This window comes from Branchiostoma lanceolatum, chromosome 3 (genome assembly GCF_035083965.1).
Source record: "Branchiostoma lanceolatum isolate klBraLanc5 chromosome 3, klBraLanc5.hap2, whole genome shotgun sequence".
NCBI classification, from domain to species: domain Eukaryota; kingdom Metazoa; phylum Chordata; class Leptocardii; order Amphioxiformes; family Branchiostomatidae; genus Branchiostoma; species Branchiostoma lanceolatum.
This window is the reverse complement of record NC_089724.1, coordinates 9,828,368-9,845,478: the sequence shown is the minus strand read 5'-3', so window position 1 is coordinate 9,845,478 and position 17,111 is coordinate 9,828,368. Positions and strand designations below refer to the sequence as shown.

At 41.0% G+C, this 17,111-nt stretch overlaps 1 protein-coding gene across 1 annotated transcript in view; it reads right to left on the bottom strand.

Annotated features, from left to right (window-relative positions):
* The window catches only part of LOC136429303 (gamma-aminobutyric acid receptor subunit beta-1-like), a 38,829-nt gene extending 37,806 nt beyond the window's left edge, over nucleotides 1-1,023 (bottom strand). Inside the window, exon 1 of the mRNA XM_066419160.1 lies at nucleotides 866-1,023. The gene's annotated coding sequence lies outside the window, so the exon portion shown is untranslated. The remainder of the gene's footprint in view (nucleotides 1-865) is intronic.
* Nucleotides 1,024-17,111: the final 16,088 nt, after the last annotated feature.

Sequence of the window (17,111 nt, the reverse complement as noted above, 5' to 3'; positions counted from 1 at the left end):
AGATAGAGTATTGAAAATGACGTGTGAAGGACATTAACTGGAACTTGCCAGACTTTGAAATATTCAGTCATGTTGGCCTACATGGTTCCAGAATACATCAGCAGAGAGCCGCAAATCCGGATTTGAGTAAACACTTTTACTGTGGTTTTTGCAAAGGGTATGCAAATAGAACGTGACAAACAGGCTCAGAACAACACATTGGCCCATTTTCTCGCCACAATGGAAGGATGAACATAGGATGAGGACCTTCCGACTGAACTCACAGTGCATCGCCACGGGGCGTCATAGTTTATATTATGATATTATATAAAACCAATGAATGATATAGAAAAATATGAGGGATACAGAAAAGTACAACAAATCAGAGGAAAGATTCAGTACTCCTCACATTTCAATCCAGGTTCATGTTGACCAAAAATACATTTGGACTGGAAACAACGATAGCAAAAGTTATCAAGGGGAAAAAGGGAGGTGGCGACACCTGCTGATCTTGAATTGATATATTTCCTTGTGCTATCCTTATTCTAGCCATCCTGTATGAAGCAAAACCAGAATCTTGACGATGTTCTTATTGCACCGTCAGTATCATTCAAGTACTCTTTCCCCTTCTAACGTCTTCCCTCACCTAAAGACAAGAGCAACCACCTGATATAAACGCTAACCGCTCTCTTCTCAAACCAACGTCCAAAATGAAATTATTATCTCAATCAATATACGAAAAAAACATGCCGTTGAATTCCTGTCTCATCAATCCAGACGATGATAAATTTGGCGAATGACTTCCATCCCCTGCTGGTCTTTCCGTTTTTCGGTTGGTATCTAGTCGTTACGTTGCACAATCTACGGCAGATAGGCAGGGTCTTACCGTGGGGATCCGAGCTATCGACAGACAGGTGCGGGTCCCATCTGCTCCATGGTCAGCGGGATGAATGAACGTGCTGAAGGAACTGGGGAGCTCAGTATGGATTGGACTGAACCATCCAAAAGTTCTGTTGTGGGAGAGGTAAGGACCAGGCGCTACCATTGGAGCAAACAGTGTTTGGAAACCATGACCCAATCCTACAATGGTATACGGACGGCGCCGTGGTGGAATAGCAGGTGATAAAGTACCAGCTGATACTTATAAAATCATACTTCAAAATTTACATTTAAATTCGATACAACCAGGGTCAGAAGATATGCTTCACCTGATACCCCAGTATGGTACCTGTGTATCGAATATGAATAGATGAGGCACATATATTGGGTAGTCGATTATGTTGAGTATACCTGCAGTATGTTAATAAATCTGGACGTTGATAAATGAATAAAGGGTCCATCCTCGATGGACCATATCAATACATGAGTTGATATATTAAGCTTCCATACATTTGTAACACGGAGGATCTAGGAACCGATATCAGATTGGCAAACCCATGAAACGTTATTTGTGCGCAGTACAGAGTGCGATGCTTAAGGCAGACTAATTTTTTTTGTTTATCAATTTTCAATTTCCTAAACAACGTTTCACTTGAATATCCATCTGTGTTGGCAGAAAGCATTCTGTATCAAACTTAAAATACAATTTTTAACACAGGTATTTGGACTTACGCAAATTGCTAAGGCTAAGTCCAAATACTTATGTTGGAAATTGTAGTTTAACTTTGATACAGAACGTGGATTTCATTACGCACAGTAACGCATCTTAAACATCTGCTTCTAAGCGTCACAAAATACCTATGATCTAAGGCTACTAACTTATGGCTTTGGTTGCCATCCAACTTTTTTGGGGCACCGCCATGTTTGTGTGGATGAGTCTGTACATACAGATATTGGCCCAAATCCCCAGATGTGTACTTAACTTAGGAACTGGCTTTTTGTAATAGAGGGCAGCAGTAAACAGTGGCTATGAAAGAAACCGATTTGCAAGGAGATTGAATTTTTCACAGGAGGTTACTATTACCATGCCTAGCCTCGGCAGAGGTCGCACCACAGGGTGTGATTACCTAAATTACAGGACAGGCGGGAAACAGAAAAGATTAAGGGTTTGCAACAGTTCACACATTAATCAGTCGACGCAAAATGTCACGGGTCGTCATTTGTATATATCCATGGTTCAGCTTGTCAACGAATTTCCCAGGGATATAGAATTCAAAATTAAGACCTCATCGGCGATTTTACTGCACTGCCTGTACTTTTACTGCGGCTGGTACACTTTTTGCATATGGATGTTACTGCCATCGCGATGTGTTCCTGCATCTGCCCAGAACCAAATCCGAACACTACATTATTCACGTCCGACCCTCCCAGGACTAACGGGTTACTCGATGTGTCATTTGGCGGTGTTATTCGCCGATCAGGCAGAAAAGTGCGACCATTTGACACATAATCCCCGCGCCGTATAAATTCCATTATCATCCCGTCACACGCACAGAACTTGTAATTCCCCAGTCGTTCCGACTTCGTTACTTAATGCACCGATGTTCCCTACACGCCCTGGGCTGTAGAGGTGAGCTGTAAGGTGCTCTTCGTGTACGCGCCGGAATCAAGGCCATAGAAGCTATAGGAGATGTGTAGCCAACAAAATTAAGTATCACATACATATCATTAATGGTAGTGTACACATCGGGACATTCATTTTCTAGGGTCATACTTTAATGCTTTCATTCAGCAATTAGCTAATAGAATTAAGTATTATATGCATATCATTAATGACAGTGTTTTCATCGGGTTTTAACATTCATTTTCTAGGGCAGTGCATTATGCTGTAGTACATCTGTGTACTTCGATGGTTAGAAATATGAAATGTTTTCATTCAGCAATTATTGAATATCTTCCACTTAAGTTGGAGGAAAAATACACTATTGTTGCATTATTTCTTTCCTGTCTCCTTTAGAAGTTCAGTTTGTTAATTGTTTCCGTCGATGACTGCTGAGCACCAGCTAGCTTTTCTTCCGTTCTGGCAACAACGTACTAAGCAACGGCACGGCATACTGTCTATCGTTACAAGCCAGACAGAGGAAATCAAGACGCTATTAACGCCAAGATAGATGAATTGCTTCACGGTCAGGCCGCCTCTGGCAGGCCACGAGGTGGGAAGCTTAATTCACCCCACCGCCCGTGTAGGCGTGTAAGTTTGATGCTTGGCAAAGCGAGTGGGAACTAAGGCGCCGTGAAGTCTTATGAAGACAAAGTGTTGTACCAGCACAACACAAAACATCGCTTTAGGCAGAATGCAAATCACTAAAATGTAAAAAGTTCAATTCAATCTTAACAGTTTTGTGAGCAATCGCGTGGTAGAATCATCCCATTTGTAGCAGAATTTATGGATTATCATTTCTAGCGAAGGTATGATCTATGAGTTGAAATATTTTGGAAACTCCGGTCGGGGGATTATTGGCATGTAGATACGGCATGGCGCCACCTATCAAAAACTGGTGGCATCGCCATCCTCGCTGACTAAATCCTGAAAATCCTTTATCCGCAAAGTTCATATCGAGGTTCGACCGAGTAGCTTAAAATGCTATTATCCGCAAAGTCATTGGGGTGACTGGTGTCATGTGTCTAATTTCGCCCCGAGAGTTACAAAAAAGACTAACCTGTTCAAGGTAAGATTTGTCACTTCCTTAAATACCGAGATTTACGAGACGCATGTGTCTGAGATATACAGTTCACTTGATGAAACTCTCGCTAAAACTGCAAAACTCATCAGGAATCTGGTTAAAGTGTCAAGGGGGTAATGTGAGGCGATGTTATTTAGTGCCAGTACGTCGGTTTTCCAGGTAATCCCCAATCTTTACCAACGACAAATCATCTTCCAATGCTTCAGCTGAGACCACACTGGGCATAAAACTGTCAAAGATTCTATTAAGCCCTGCTGATTAGACATGACTGATTCATGCTGTTAGAAGAATAAAGAAGCTCAGACCATTTGTCTGGCTTTGGTTTACACCGTTGGCCCAAGGAGAAGACAGTAAAAGATTGCCCACTCTAAGTAGATCTAAACGTCTTCTTGCTAAGTACGTACAACTTTGATGGAATGAGCATAATCTTTTCCTCCACGTCTCTGTAGCTGTTGGAAGATTGGTAAGCCGATCAGATAACAAGTTACTTTCAACTTTTGAAACCAGACAAGAATTTCCGATCCTTCGGCACAATTATTGCCGTTGTCACCTCTGTCTGCCTACACTTTGAAAAGGGCATCTGAGACACCATGGCGCCAGAGAAAATAATAAAACGGAAAGTACGTTCTCTTCTCTCATCCGATCTGCGTAGGGACAAATGAATTAAAATCCAAAAGAGATCTAATCTAGCTGCAGTTTCATTATTGCTACAGTTATGATCATTTCATCAGCCATAACTTGTAACACTAGGTTGAACCACGTAAAGTTTACTGTATGTAAAGGCCCCCTCTCACTGGGCTCCGGCACTGCGGCGGCACTGCCGCGGCAGCTCATGACGGCACCGTCGCGAAGTTTTCATTTGCACTCTCACTGACGTGCGGCGCATTTGCGTTTGAAGCCCAGATGAGCAAGTTATTGAATGAACTTTATTGTTCGACAATCGTATATGGTACAATATATGGCACTGAATCAACAATACTGCAAGGCTAACCTATCCTACAATTATAAGTACATGTACAAAACATTATCGATAACAGTGTATGAATTACAAGAAAGCCATGTATGGATTATTTTCCCTCGCTTTTAGGATGAAGTATAATGAAATTGACCTATGTAGGTGGTATAGGAGTTGGGGATGACAACAATACATCGTTCTGTGTACCAGATATGGTGAAGTTAGTCTTAGTAGTAATACTTTGCAGCACATCTCTCTCCTTGCCATAAGTGGGACAGGCCATGGCCATCACAAATTGCAGTTTATCTTCAATATTTTCGTTACATGTGGGACACAATCTGTGGGTGCCTGGTGTGTTGTGGTGTCGATCCTTTTCAACTTCTAGATAACGTGCGCTGATTCTCAGTGTAGTTACTTCTTACAAACGGTTTATTATGAATTGATGTGATAAAGTCTTCCCTACCAAAGTGATTTTTGATTTTATAAAATGTGTGGAGTTTACTGATATTTCTAAGTGGTTCCCTCCAGCCAAGGAGAAAACGTGAGTTTCACACTTTCTTTAAATGTATATCCAAAACGGTTGGTATTGACAGTCATTTTCTTCTTCGAATGATGTCGTATGTTTTTTTTAAATAATCCTGTTAGTAGGTAAATTATCTAATCTTAGCGAGAGTATCTAATCAACTGTGTTTGACTATCAGCGATAAATAGGAATTCCTCCAATTCACCCCTTACGGCGAAACATTGAATAGAATTTGCGATACAGTGCCTGACTGGTATATCAAGTTCAATTTATCACTGTACTGTATTTCTTGAATGGCACAAGAGCGGGGCGAGTGCATGTAGACGAGTGGTCTGATTCCTTCCCTGGGCGACTAGTCTACCAACTTCCGTACTGGAATAAATGTACAATGATCTACTTTTCAGTGGGATAAAGCAATATCCCAATGAAAATATCAGAAGTTCTACAGCTACAATCATCAACCTCACTACAATGTAGTAAATAGGTTCAACCAAACTCTTAATCAGATCAATAGCCGTAGGGAAATGGGCCGATTGTATTTTGATGGTAGTGATTTCAATTAATCAGAAATCGCAGTGCTAGCTGTTAATGGATCAAAATACAATGCAAAATCAATAGAAAAATGCATCAAAAACTGATTTCAAATGATAAAAGGATTTTCACTATGACTCTTGGTGCAACAAAGATAATATGTTATAGAATATACGTATAACCTTGAAACTGACATATCACTTTTTATACAATAGCACGCGCGGTGAGCTCCCGGCAAGCTCCCGGCGAGCGCGCGGCACTTTGCCACTTGCGTTTTTTTTCAAAATTTGAAAAAAATCGCCATTTCAACCCGCACGCCGGCGGTGTGGACCGGCATTGGTATGGCACTGGGACGTCACTAGGACGGTACGCCGAGGTCTGTGCACGGCACTGCGGCGGTAGCCATTTCCACGCTACCGCACGCTACCGCCACAGTACCGCAGCCCAATGAGAGGGGGCCTTCAGACGTATGTCTTGGCGTCATGCTGTGGGCTTCATATCGGACCTAACTTAATGCAGTGAAACAAGATGCGGGGTTTTAAGTTAGACACATGCTCTTTGAAAGTCGGTTTGGTGTTATAGAATATGCACGATAGTTGCATGCCATGTTTCACTGTCCACTACGTGCAGCGGCACCTGTACAAATTGCAACTTACACTCACACTCCAATCATCTTCATGGTAGTGGTGTCAGAAATCATGTGGTGTATTTTGTACCAGGTAAAGTATCGAAATCTGTACGATCTGTCATTTCTGACTTGGAATTGTGTAAAAAGAAGTATGATGTATGATTCACAGATAGCTACTTTGACTGTGGTGTTTTCCGCACCAGGCAAAGTATCGAACTCTGTAAGATCTGTCATTTCTGACTTGAAATTGTGTAAAAAGAAGTAGGAAGTACGATTCACAGAAAGCTACTATAATTTGACTGTGGTGTTTTCCGCACCAGGTAAAGTATCGAACTCAGTAGCATCTGTCGTTTCTGGCTTGAAACTGTAAAAAAAAGAAGTATGACGTATGATTCACCGACAGCTACTCTGACTTTGTGTTTGCCCTGCTACTTGCATTAACTTAAGCATAGATCATAACAAATTACGGTAGTCTCATGAGGTTTATGTCTTACCACTCTAATGGTACTTAAGATAACGCCGGATGTACATAAACCGCAGATTCTATTTCATTTCTCGTTTAGCTCGGAGGCTTGCCTCCGTCATTATTTTCAGAAAACATTTTGCTCTTATCTTTACTCTGCATTCGCACATTTCGTGGCAGATGTAGACGAGGCTATGCTAATCAACATAAACAACTACTTATCCTTCCCATTGATTTTTCCCTGACATTGCGTTTTTCCTTAGTGCGGGTGATCTTTAGTGCTCGTGCCGAGAAAAAAATTAGGTCAAACTACAGTCAACCTGGAGTAACTGACCTAAAAAGTTCATGATAGATCGACAGATTGTCGGAAACTGCCAGCATTTTCCCTTGACGTCAAACCTGTTTCAAGTCAGTCATTTTGGCTTTTAGGTTCGGTCGGTGACTGATGCTGACCACTTTTGCAATTAACCTCAGAGACAAGCGTTTACTTTGAAGTGTGTTAATCTATTCATTACTCGATATGTGCGTGCGTGGCGTCCCTTTTTTACGCATTGACATGAATGTATATTCAAAGGCAGAATGGGATAGCAAGAGTTACCCTTTAACGTAAAGTGAGAGCCATTTTGCACGGCTAATCACGACATCCCTGAGGAACGTGAAGACGTATTGTAGTCATCGCCTTGGTTCTTGATTGATGACTTGTGAATGTGGTTAAGCAGGTTTAGGTGTTAACCGCCTGTAGCTAGCGAGCTAGATGTCATCATGTATGCAGTTCAGGTATACCTGTAGCACTGCACCAATGTCTCTTTCAGTGTAGTTAATATGTCACTGAACTGTATTGTACGACAATATATGATGTGCCTACTTCGCAAAGCCAGGAGTTCCGTGACACAATGATTGCCTTTCGCCATTCCCTGGTCGCCAAGATGCCTATCGGGTATATTGACTTTTGTACAGAGTGGGTGATATGGGCTGCTGATAACACCCCGTATCGACAATGCCATCTTCAAACAGTTATTCAGCCCCCTTTCATCTGAACTTCACGTCGATCCATGACCACTAGTGTCAGCGAAAACGTCTTTGATGTTTTAGAGGCACTCGCAGCAGCTTTACAGCACTGTAAACCATTCGAATGTTCTAGTAACGAACACTTTTCATTCGTTATAGGGAAACGGTTCCAAGTTTTTACAAGAGATGGTATCATTTAACTCGGAAATGGATTTTTTAACGTCAGCTATAATGGAAGGCCAAACTGCTCGTTTGAATTTAGAATTCGTAGCTTTACCGCTCCAACGAAACTTCCGGTGAACAGTTCCATCAACTAAAAGCTATTATAGCTGCAACAATAATGTTTTGGCTGATGTTTATCAGCCGCTAGCCTGTAATATTTGTTCACACATATGCCTTTTAGCAATTGACCTCTTTGCTTTTAGATGCTAGATAATGGAAGAAGAACCATGCTACACCGTTGGGATGACTGTTTCACCGCTTAATGGAAATATACTTTTCAACGTCAGTTAAGTTTTAATGAAAGGTCAAATTCCGTTATGGAATTTTTAAAATCAAATTTAAAATTCAAGGTTTTACGGTTAAAACTGTATAAACTTTGTCATTCCCGCTAACTCAAACATGCAAGAAGTTGCTCGAAGCTATCAAACTGGAGTACACAGGTAAATCATAGTTAAAAATGGTACGGGTCGAATATCTACTGGAATCACGGTTTTCATTAGAAGTGAAAAGCCAAGCCTATCCTTTGATTTGGTTTATGACAGTCTATATAAATCTTAAACAAAGAATCAACAAAAAAATACAATGAAAGCATGTATGTACTCTTCTGTAGTCCTCACTTCCGCATGTTTGGGACTGGTCATATCTCGTCGATGAGGCATTTGTACAACTCCCTTTCCCCAACAATTTCTTCAGGTAAAGATCTCTGTGCCAACTTTACTGTCCCCTCCAGGCCGCCATGGCCCATATGTGTGTCCAATGGTCACGCCAGTCCCATAGCTTTTATGGTTCTATCATCACAAACCGACTTCACAGTCTGTGTCAACAATCATTCGGCTGATGGAATAATGATGGGGCATTGCCTGCAATATCCTCTTTACATTTTACGATTATAACGCTGTTCTCCGTCGGGGCCAGTTTATGGCTTTTGGCCGGCGTAAAGACCAATGTGCAAGTACCGAATCCTTGGCCTTGTTTCAGTGATGGCGCTTTTTTACTACTTATAGAATAAGTCCTGGCGCCAATTTCCGCAGGAATGTGTTGCTTTATTCATGTCAGGCGCCAAGGAGATGGTTTTCGCATTGCAGATCTGATAGATAGGGTGATATGGATATGCATAATTGCTTTGTAGCTATTTGCTATTTCATATTATGGAGCTAGTCTTACTAAAAGGACGGATGTCCACACACTCTGTCTTCATCTAGCCAATATCCATCAGTATAATGATGTACATGTATCAAAGTCTATCACATCAGAATATCTACACAATTCCCTAGACTTAACCTTTAACAGTGTAAAAATACGAGCTCTTACTTCTACAACCCAGTTGGGCCATCTTCAGAGAACTGCTATTTCAGCCATATGTTTTGTGGCAGTGCACAGTGTGATGGGTGTGATCATCGTTCGCTCCTTCTGTTCACCTGAGTTACGTTCAACTTTAGCTGACTACGGCAGAAGTTTTGCTGAGTCTGCATGATCTCCTGGATCACCTATCATTATCAATCAGGGATCCTTGAAGCACTAGACAATCCCAGCCGACACATTAGTCGGACTTGATAAGTAGCTGCCAGGCGCGTTGTAATTACAATAACTTTAAAGAAGCGAAACCTAAAAGACAGGATTGCCATATATGATGACTGCCCCTAATAGAATATCTGATGGCAAGGCTGTTTGGAATCGAGGAGAGTGCCTACTTAACATGGAAGTTAATTTGGGTGCAGCGATATGGTATAATTTAGACTCCCTTTGTGCAAGATATAGGTCACTCCAACATAGCCCCTGGCTACAAAGCGGTATCCCTGCGCGCAATGCTCACAATCAATATGTACCTGGAATAGAGTTAATCACTTTTTACGGAGACTCAAGGGAGCATGTTAGTATAATTAAAGATGCGATGGGACACTTTGATGTGCTGTGTCAGTTGTCGAAATCAATACCTAATAAATATCGGATTTGGATAAATATTACTCACGTTGTAAACGTCTCTAGCTCTACAAGTTTCAAGAAAGTAACTGCAACTACGACTGGAAAAGTAACGTTGGGTAACATAAATTCGGGATTTTTCCGATAATGGTTGACTGAAATCAATCTAGCAGAACAATAAACCATCCTTTTTTTCTATTATTCTGTCAGTATCATGTACTATCTTTGCACTAATCATATACATGGTAGATTTTGTCTCTAGTCGTGCTGACACCATAATATTTCAACTTGAAACTACCGTCCGCCGCACGCACAATTACGGTGCTGTCGGACAGGGGTGAACATTAATTCGGGAGAGAAGATTCGTCTTGAATATCTTACCGCTAATTACATTTTATACAGCAGCAATTCGTTCCGTCCTTGGCTTGAGGAGAGTGCTATGGATATAGACGTGTCCAAGTAAAAAAATACACGAAAAAACGGCCGTACCGCACACATCAGGCCTACGGGAACAACCCGTGTGTTGAGTCGGTAGCTATAGAACGTCAAAGTCGACATCCACCGTCATGGCAACGTGTACATTATTCATGGAAAGTTAGCCGGATGCCGTAGCATTGATAATACTACTATGTCCATGTATTCCTTATTGTGTTAGGAGCAAACTTTGAGGAAAATATCGTCCTCAGTCCACAATCACACGCAACATTTAGACAAAAAAGTGTTCCTGACAAACCTTTGTCGTCTGCTTGACAACAGGATTCTGGGTAATGATATGGCGGCGGGAAAATACACGTGCCGTAGGTTGTAGCAACAAAGAGGGGTTTTGATGATTGATCACACTTAGAGTCCAATTGCAGGTCAGCAATTTTAAGAAAATAAGTTGTCTTGTAAATGATTGTGTTTAGCAGGAAGCGGATGTGACATTTGTCTTATAAACCAGCCGACAACGATGTAGTGTGATTCTCCCACAAAGCCCTCAGACTGTTCCAATAAGAGACGGAGAGTTTTTGTCCTCGTCGCCTTCTAATGCATGCTTATAGAAGCTTTTCAGACAGTGTTCTGAATACGTTAGTCTGTCAAGTTTGCATTTCTAGCGGTATTACTGATTTTGCATCTAGCACATATCCCTTAATACCCCGTTTTCGAAAAATCCCGAATTTAAGTACCCCACGAATTTATGTTACCCAACGTTACATGTATAGACTCAATGTCTCAACTTCTGTATAAAGCCAAATAAATTAATCAAATCACATTAACTTCTGTATCATCATCATAATAATCCACTGGTCTCTGCATCTGCAGTCGTTGAAACGTCCTTTATACAACCTCATAATGGACCCATGATGAAATGTACATTTCGTGAAGAATATAGTGTATACTGACGTTGCAACTCTGTGATTCAAGGAGTTATGCATAGTCTGACGAACCAGCTAAGTAAAAATCTTTGACCATGATATTCTAATTTCTCACCTATTAAAGATTAGCTATCCCGTATTACATGCCTATGTCTTTACTTTATTAAAAATTGTAACAATACAATACACAGTGGAACGCCAGGCAGACAAGCTGATGTTGCGGACCACCCAACATTACAATTACACTGAATACAACAATGTATGTCTATGTCTTTGTACTTGAGCTTGGCTCCATAGACGTTCAAAAGTGCACCTTGATATCGTTAAGATATGTATACATATGAAATGTCAAATAAATCTTTGTTATCCTCTTGTTACCTTTATGTCTATCGGTAGCCTCATATCATCCTATGACTTCTTGTTGGTATCTTTGTGGGACAAAACGTGAAACATAGGGTGCAGCACACAAGATAACTCAGGCCTGAACTCGATCGGAAACTAAGACCAAAGGTAAGTTAGGAAAGTTTATGTTAGACTTAAGGGAGAGAGGCTAGTTCGTGAACAAAAATACATTTGCATTATTGCTGGACATGTCAATGTCCTAGCCACAAGAATCAAAAGAAGTAATCTATTGAAACGACGAAGTGCTTTATCAAAACGTCACGAAGCGCTATATATCTGTCCCAAAGAGACACATGGGAGGATAATGAAAAATATGGATAGGGATTATGGTATTAACCTACGGCCACCTTTCCTACACCAACTCATCGGATGGAAAATTGGCTGATACGTCAAAAACAGAAGGGCGTGGGACAGACAATACTTGGCAGCCACCGAGCAATAACGTGAAAATTGGACTAGTTGTATACGTGACCTGATTGACGACGTAGGTAGACTTGTTTTCAGAAATGCTGCTCTCCAGAGAAAAATAACTTGGTGACGAATCTGTTGCGATATGGTCTGTTTATGATCAGCGAGAGTTATAGTGAATGGAGGCAAGCCGGATTGAAGCATGAAAATCGACATGATTTGCAGCCAACGACGCCCTGCTTCTGATTGAAGCAGACTATGTGAAGCATACTTATGTATCATGTATCATGTTTCTTAAAAGTTGCGAAGAAGACTCTCAGACTTTGGAGACGTGGCAACGTATATTGTGGCATCATGACGAACGTTTGTTATCATCACATAGAAACTAATTATGTAGGGCTTTTCGTCTTCAACTTCATCCAAAGGAGAAGACAAACCCAAGTAGCCTAGCTCTAGTCAATCAGTATTCGAATCAGATTCAATTTTAACCACTGTTTATCACATGTTTGTCACTCAAGTACGTACAAATAGCCTACGGCTATGATCCCATTTTGTACACTGGATACACTCAATAGGTGTATGGTGCAAATTAATGTTTGATATGCAAAACTCGACATGAAGATATTAACGGTTGAAAAAACTTTGTCACATGCTGCTTACAAATTGCATAATATTTTACCGTGCCAACAACCAAGTAATCAAATGAAAAAAGAGGGTTTGCTGTCTCGGCATCTTACGATGGTGTAAGATTCTCTTAGGTAAGGAACGGTTGATAAAGCTGACTGCTCATTACCTGCCTTACCGATGACTTTTGTTCGATTGCTGATTTATCCTTGCACTTAAGAATGTCCGTGAACGTAATGAACAAATATGGCCGTATTGTGCAGAGGAACAAGGGTATATAACTGTGCACGTATATATTTTCATTCTGTGTATAAAGAGACCTAGCTTGAAGGACAGGAAAAAATGACCAGCCTTAGCGGACGTGCGCCATCAACCCCCATTCGTCTCAGAAAATGACAAAAGCTGCGGTAGTGTGCACTGTGGGATTGAGATATTCGACGTTCTCAAGAAAACTAACCAAGTCCCTATTCATTTTGGTACATTCTGTACCGTTCCATCACAGAAACCATTTCATGAAAATGAATTTGTACGGTTCTTGATGGCAAATGTGCTAGATGTTGGCACATCGGTGCACCAAATCCGTAGTGTGTTTTTTGTCACACTTTTAGACAGATTAGTCGAAGAGGCTCGGTGGGCGTCACTCCACCGTCAGGGAAGGTCGTGTACCTTTCACCAGGGCACAACGTCGGGGCACTATGAAGCATCCAACGCTCTAATCGTTGCACCACGCCAACTCCACTGTTTCCCGAAAAGAAATGTTATTAGCTGTTGAATGTGAGCTTAGGCATATCCTACAATGTTGCTGGCCTTTCTGTAAACGGTACGAGCAGTTGCTTTCCTACATCTTGTACCTTGTCAGAAAACAAATGAAGTGAAGCACTGATTACGCAAATCCTCGCTGCATCTGCTATATGTTACATCATGCGATTTTGCGGAACACCCATAAATGAACATGTTAGATAGATAATTGGTTTGTTCCATATCCAAAGGATAAAGAAAATCCTGATCGAAACAGGCAAACTCATCCGGATACTACATCATCGATTGGTGAGGAACCTAATTTGAGAACCACGACGTAGAACACCAGCCATTGATTTTTTTTGTCACTGCTAAGTTGAAAATAGTTGGGAATGTACACGGACGAGGAAAACCCAGACTGTAAGGCTCATTATACTCTCTGTCAGCTCACGTGATGTCTCCTTTTACCACGTCTGCCCAGAGTTCGACAGACTGAAAACTCACTCTCCATTAAATTGCTACAAGCAATCTTGTTTACTGCACCATTTGAAGTTCATCTTCACTCTTGCAGAAAACCTGTGTCTCAGCGTGTTTCTTGTAGTTTTGTACTTTGGTAGAGCTTTGCTTTCTGCAGTTTGAATGTGTTTCCATATGACGGGGCTACTGAAGCAAGGGAAGAGTATTGCGGCCGGCCAACTTGATGCAGTTTGGAACAAACTTTAATATGACAAACATAGGGAAGCTAGTGAACTGGATGATTTGCTAATATGCCACACATGGAACGTTTCGTATTGCAAGAGAACTAGTTATCAAGCCCAATAAATGCAAGTTCTTCATGGACATAACTTCTTCTGCCAGTTGTTTATTTGTTCAAGTAATGCAGCACACCTGGTTCTACACTGACTTCAAGACCCCATGGCCAGTACAACATCTTCATACGTCTCTGTCGTGGCAGACTGTCAAAGAAAGGCCATAAGTGAACACCATCTCTCAGTTCCAGAGGATCCTTGACACACAAGACAAGCAGCAATTCTCTACAACCAGTTATCTCCTGATACACATCAGCACAGTTAGAAGACACGTCATGTCAGCAAAAACACAGACTATCGAAACCCAAAACGAATGCCATGAAAAAGACTTTTATATACAGGCCCATTTCTATATGGAACAGTTTTCTTTATAGCGTTCAATCTGCTAGTAAGTCTTTCGGCAAGAGCTTCTTATATGAATTAGTCGATTTGATCAAATGTAGAATGTTAATAGTAACTGCAGTGTAATGTCTTATGTTTGTATGTTTTACAAATGTATGTCCAAGAAAATAACTGCCTGCAAATTGTGTATGTTGGCTAATGGACCTAATGAAATATCCAAATTTAGTCGGATCAACACTAGCGATTGTCTACAGCCTTTTGACTGGTCTGAATATTTTTCGACGTCGCATTTGTTCCTGACAAGTGAAATCAAATGACATTTGAATGATGTCGCCATATTCGTGATGTGGTCATTTTTGTAGGTCATTTTTGTAGGTCATTTTTGTAGGTCAATTTTTGTAGTTTTTTTCAGCTTTCTACGATCACCTAAATCCTGGTGACAGCAATTGTGACTTGCTCATCCACGCGAAACCTCACACACCAATGGCTGTTCCGCCAGGTCCAAAGAGACACACCCTTTTCGAGCCCATGGATCACATGTCACTTGAAAGCAAAGATAGAAATTGTGGGTCGCTGACCTATTGACCCAAGATCTACCAATTTCACACCTTCGGCAATACATCATTTACACACGGATGTCCTTACCGAAAGAGTGGTGGCTGCGACGTCTGACACTGTGCTTACCGCTGGACTCGCACGGAATGTAAAGAACCGAGCTTAGTGTGCCACAGGCGTAAAACAGAGTGCCGAATCTGGAATATAGTCATGAATGTATACTTTCTTTTGTGATATTTCATCTCTTTGTATCCTGGAGTATCATATCTCATAAAAATGCAAGTTATTGCCCCCGTACCGTTCTCAATTAAATATTGTTGTTTTAGGCCACCTTTCCAGTAGAAGGCGATCGCCCTGCGATCTCACTGCGACTTAAACTGTATTTGACTTCATCATCGGAATATCACGCAAGATGTAAAAGAATGACTGGAAAGCCAACAAAACACACAAAGCGTAAAAAGGTTCATTTTTTGTTAAATCTATGAAATTCGTTCTGTACAATATTGCAATCTCCTCTTCGACCTAGATATAAGTAAAACGAACAAGAGCCTAATGTGATTGGAATTTCATTAATCCTTTAAATTCTGTAATCTTGCAATAACGACTTTCTTGGGACCGACTATTCCCAGTGCGGGCTTTCCCGGTGTTTTGCTCCACATGAAAGTCAGATTTCCATCGTAGATAAATCCCCCGATAGTTAAGTTTGAAGTATTCATTGGTACATAATAAGGTCACCGAGGACATTCTAAACTTTAACTGACACGAAAGACAAATGGCTCATGGAAAAAGTAATTCAAAACATTTCCACAAGCACACACAAGTTATCCGCTCCTCTTCGTGCGTCCCATAGACCCATTGTGACGAGAACGATACCGAGCCTTGAACCACGTCGGTTAGAACTCCAATGAATCAATGGTTCACGTAATTACCTTCTGTTGGCAACGACCCTTGCTGGTCAGGATCATACACACCGGACCCGTTCACGGTGCAATAGACATCCCTTCTACACTGGTTAAATATCGTCGGCAGTAAAGTTAATGAACTGGAGAATCCAGATCTCTAAACATCCACAACCAATCATGTGACCCACACTTACACATGACCTCTCTATGACCTGCCAGACAATGGAACAATAAATGCCTGCGGTCGATAAAGGCATTTGTTTTATTAGTTTACTCGTTATGCTTTCGCATTCATCTTGGGTCTTGTCCTTGGCTGGGGTGATGGTAAGATAGAAGAAAGCCGACAAAAATTGTAAAGATTGATTGTACATTGGTGATGCAAAAATGATGCAATAGGCATGACTAGTGACACTCATCAAGCTAAAGATACGGATATCGGTAATCCATGGAAAATGCCTCAAAGCCGCGAGTATGAGCCAAAGAGAATATCACCATTGCAGGCCATATTGTTTGATCGCCTATTCTTTCTGCACGACAAGTATACATGTATCGACGTATCACGGTTTTCAATTCAACCAGTGTTGATGTTGGAGTGATGCGAATCGCTTGAAAGTTTCCGGATCACAGCCCTCTTCTACATGTATCTGTCTCTTCGTTATCCAAAATATACAATACTTTATCTGACTTAACACATCTGCTTTTTCCTATTCTTTCTTATTTGCATGGAAAGGAACATTAAATTGACAGTCGCCAGGATTTTTCCTGTCAAATAAAAAGTGTGGCTGATCACATCATAAGACAAAATTGAGCATATTGAAATGGTGTTGCAAATTGTGTATAATTGCCTACGAAATTTCTAGAAAGTGTTGTCAGAGACCTGTCATGCAATGACCAACGACCCGAAATGGAAAAAGAATGGCAACAGGGCCCACCAACACGCCCCTGTAAAAATGGATTCCTGCCTCGCACGATCAATAATCAGCGTAAATAATTCATTATTACAGTGCCTAATGCCGATAAAGAACATTTTTTATCCAGACAAAAGATCCGAGTTAACTTTATAACAGTAGCACTAGGTTTTGTAAACGTACTTGTGATCTGCAACATGTGATATGTGTGTATGA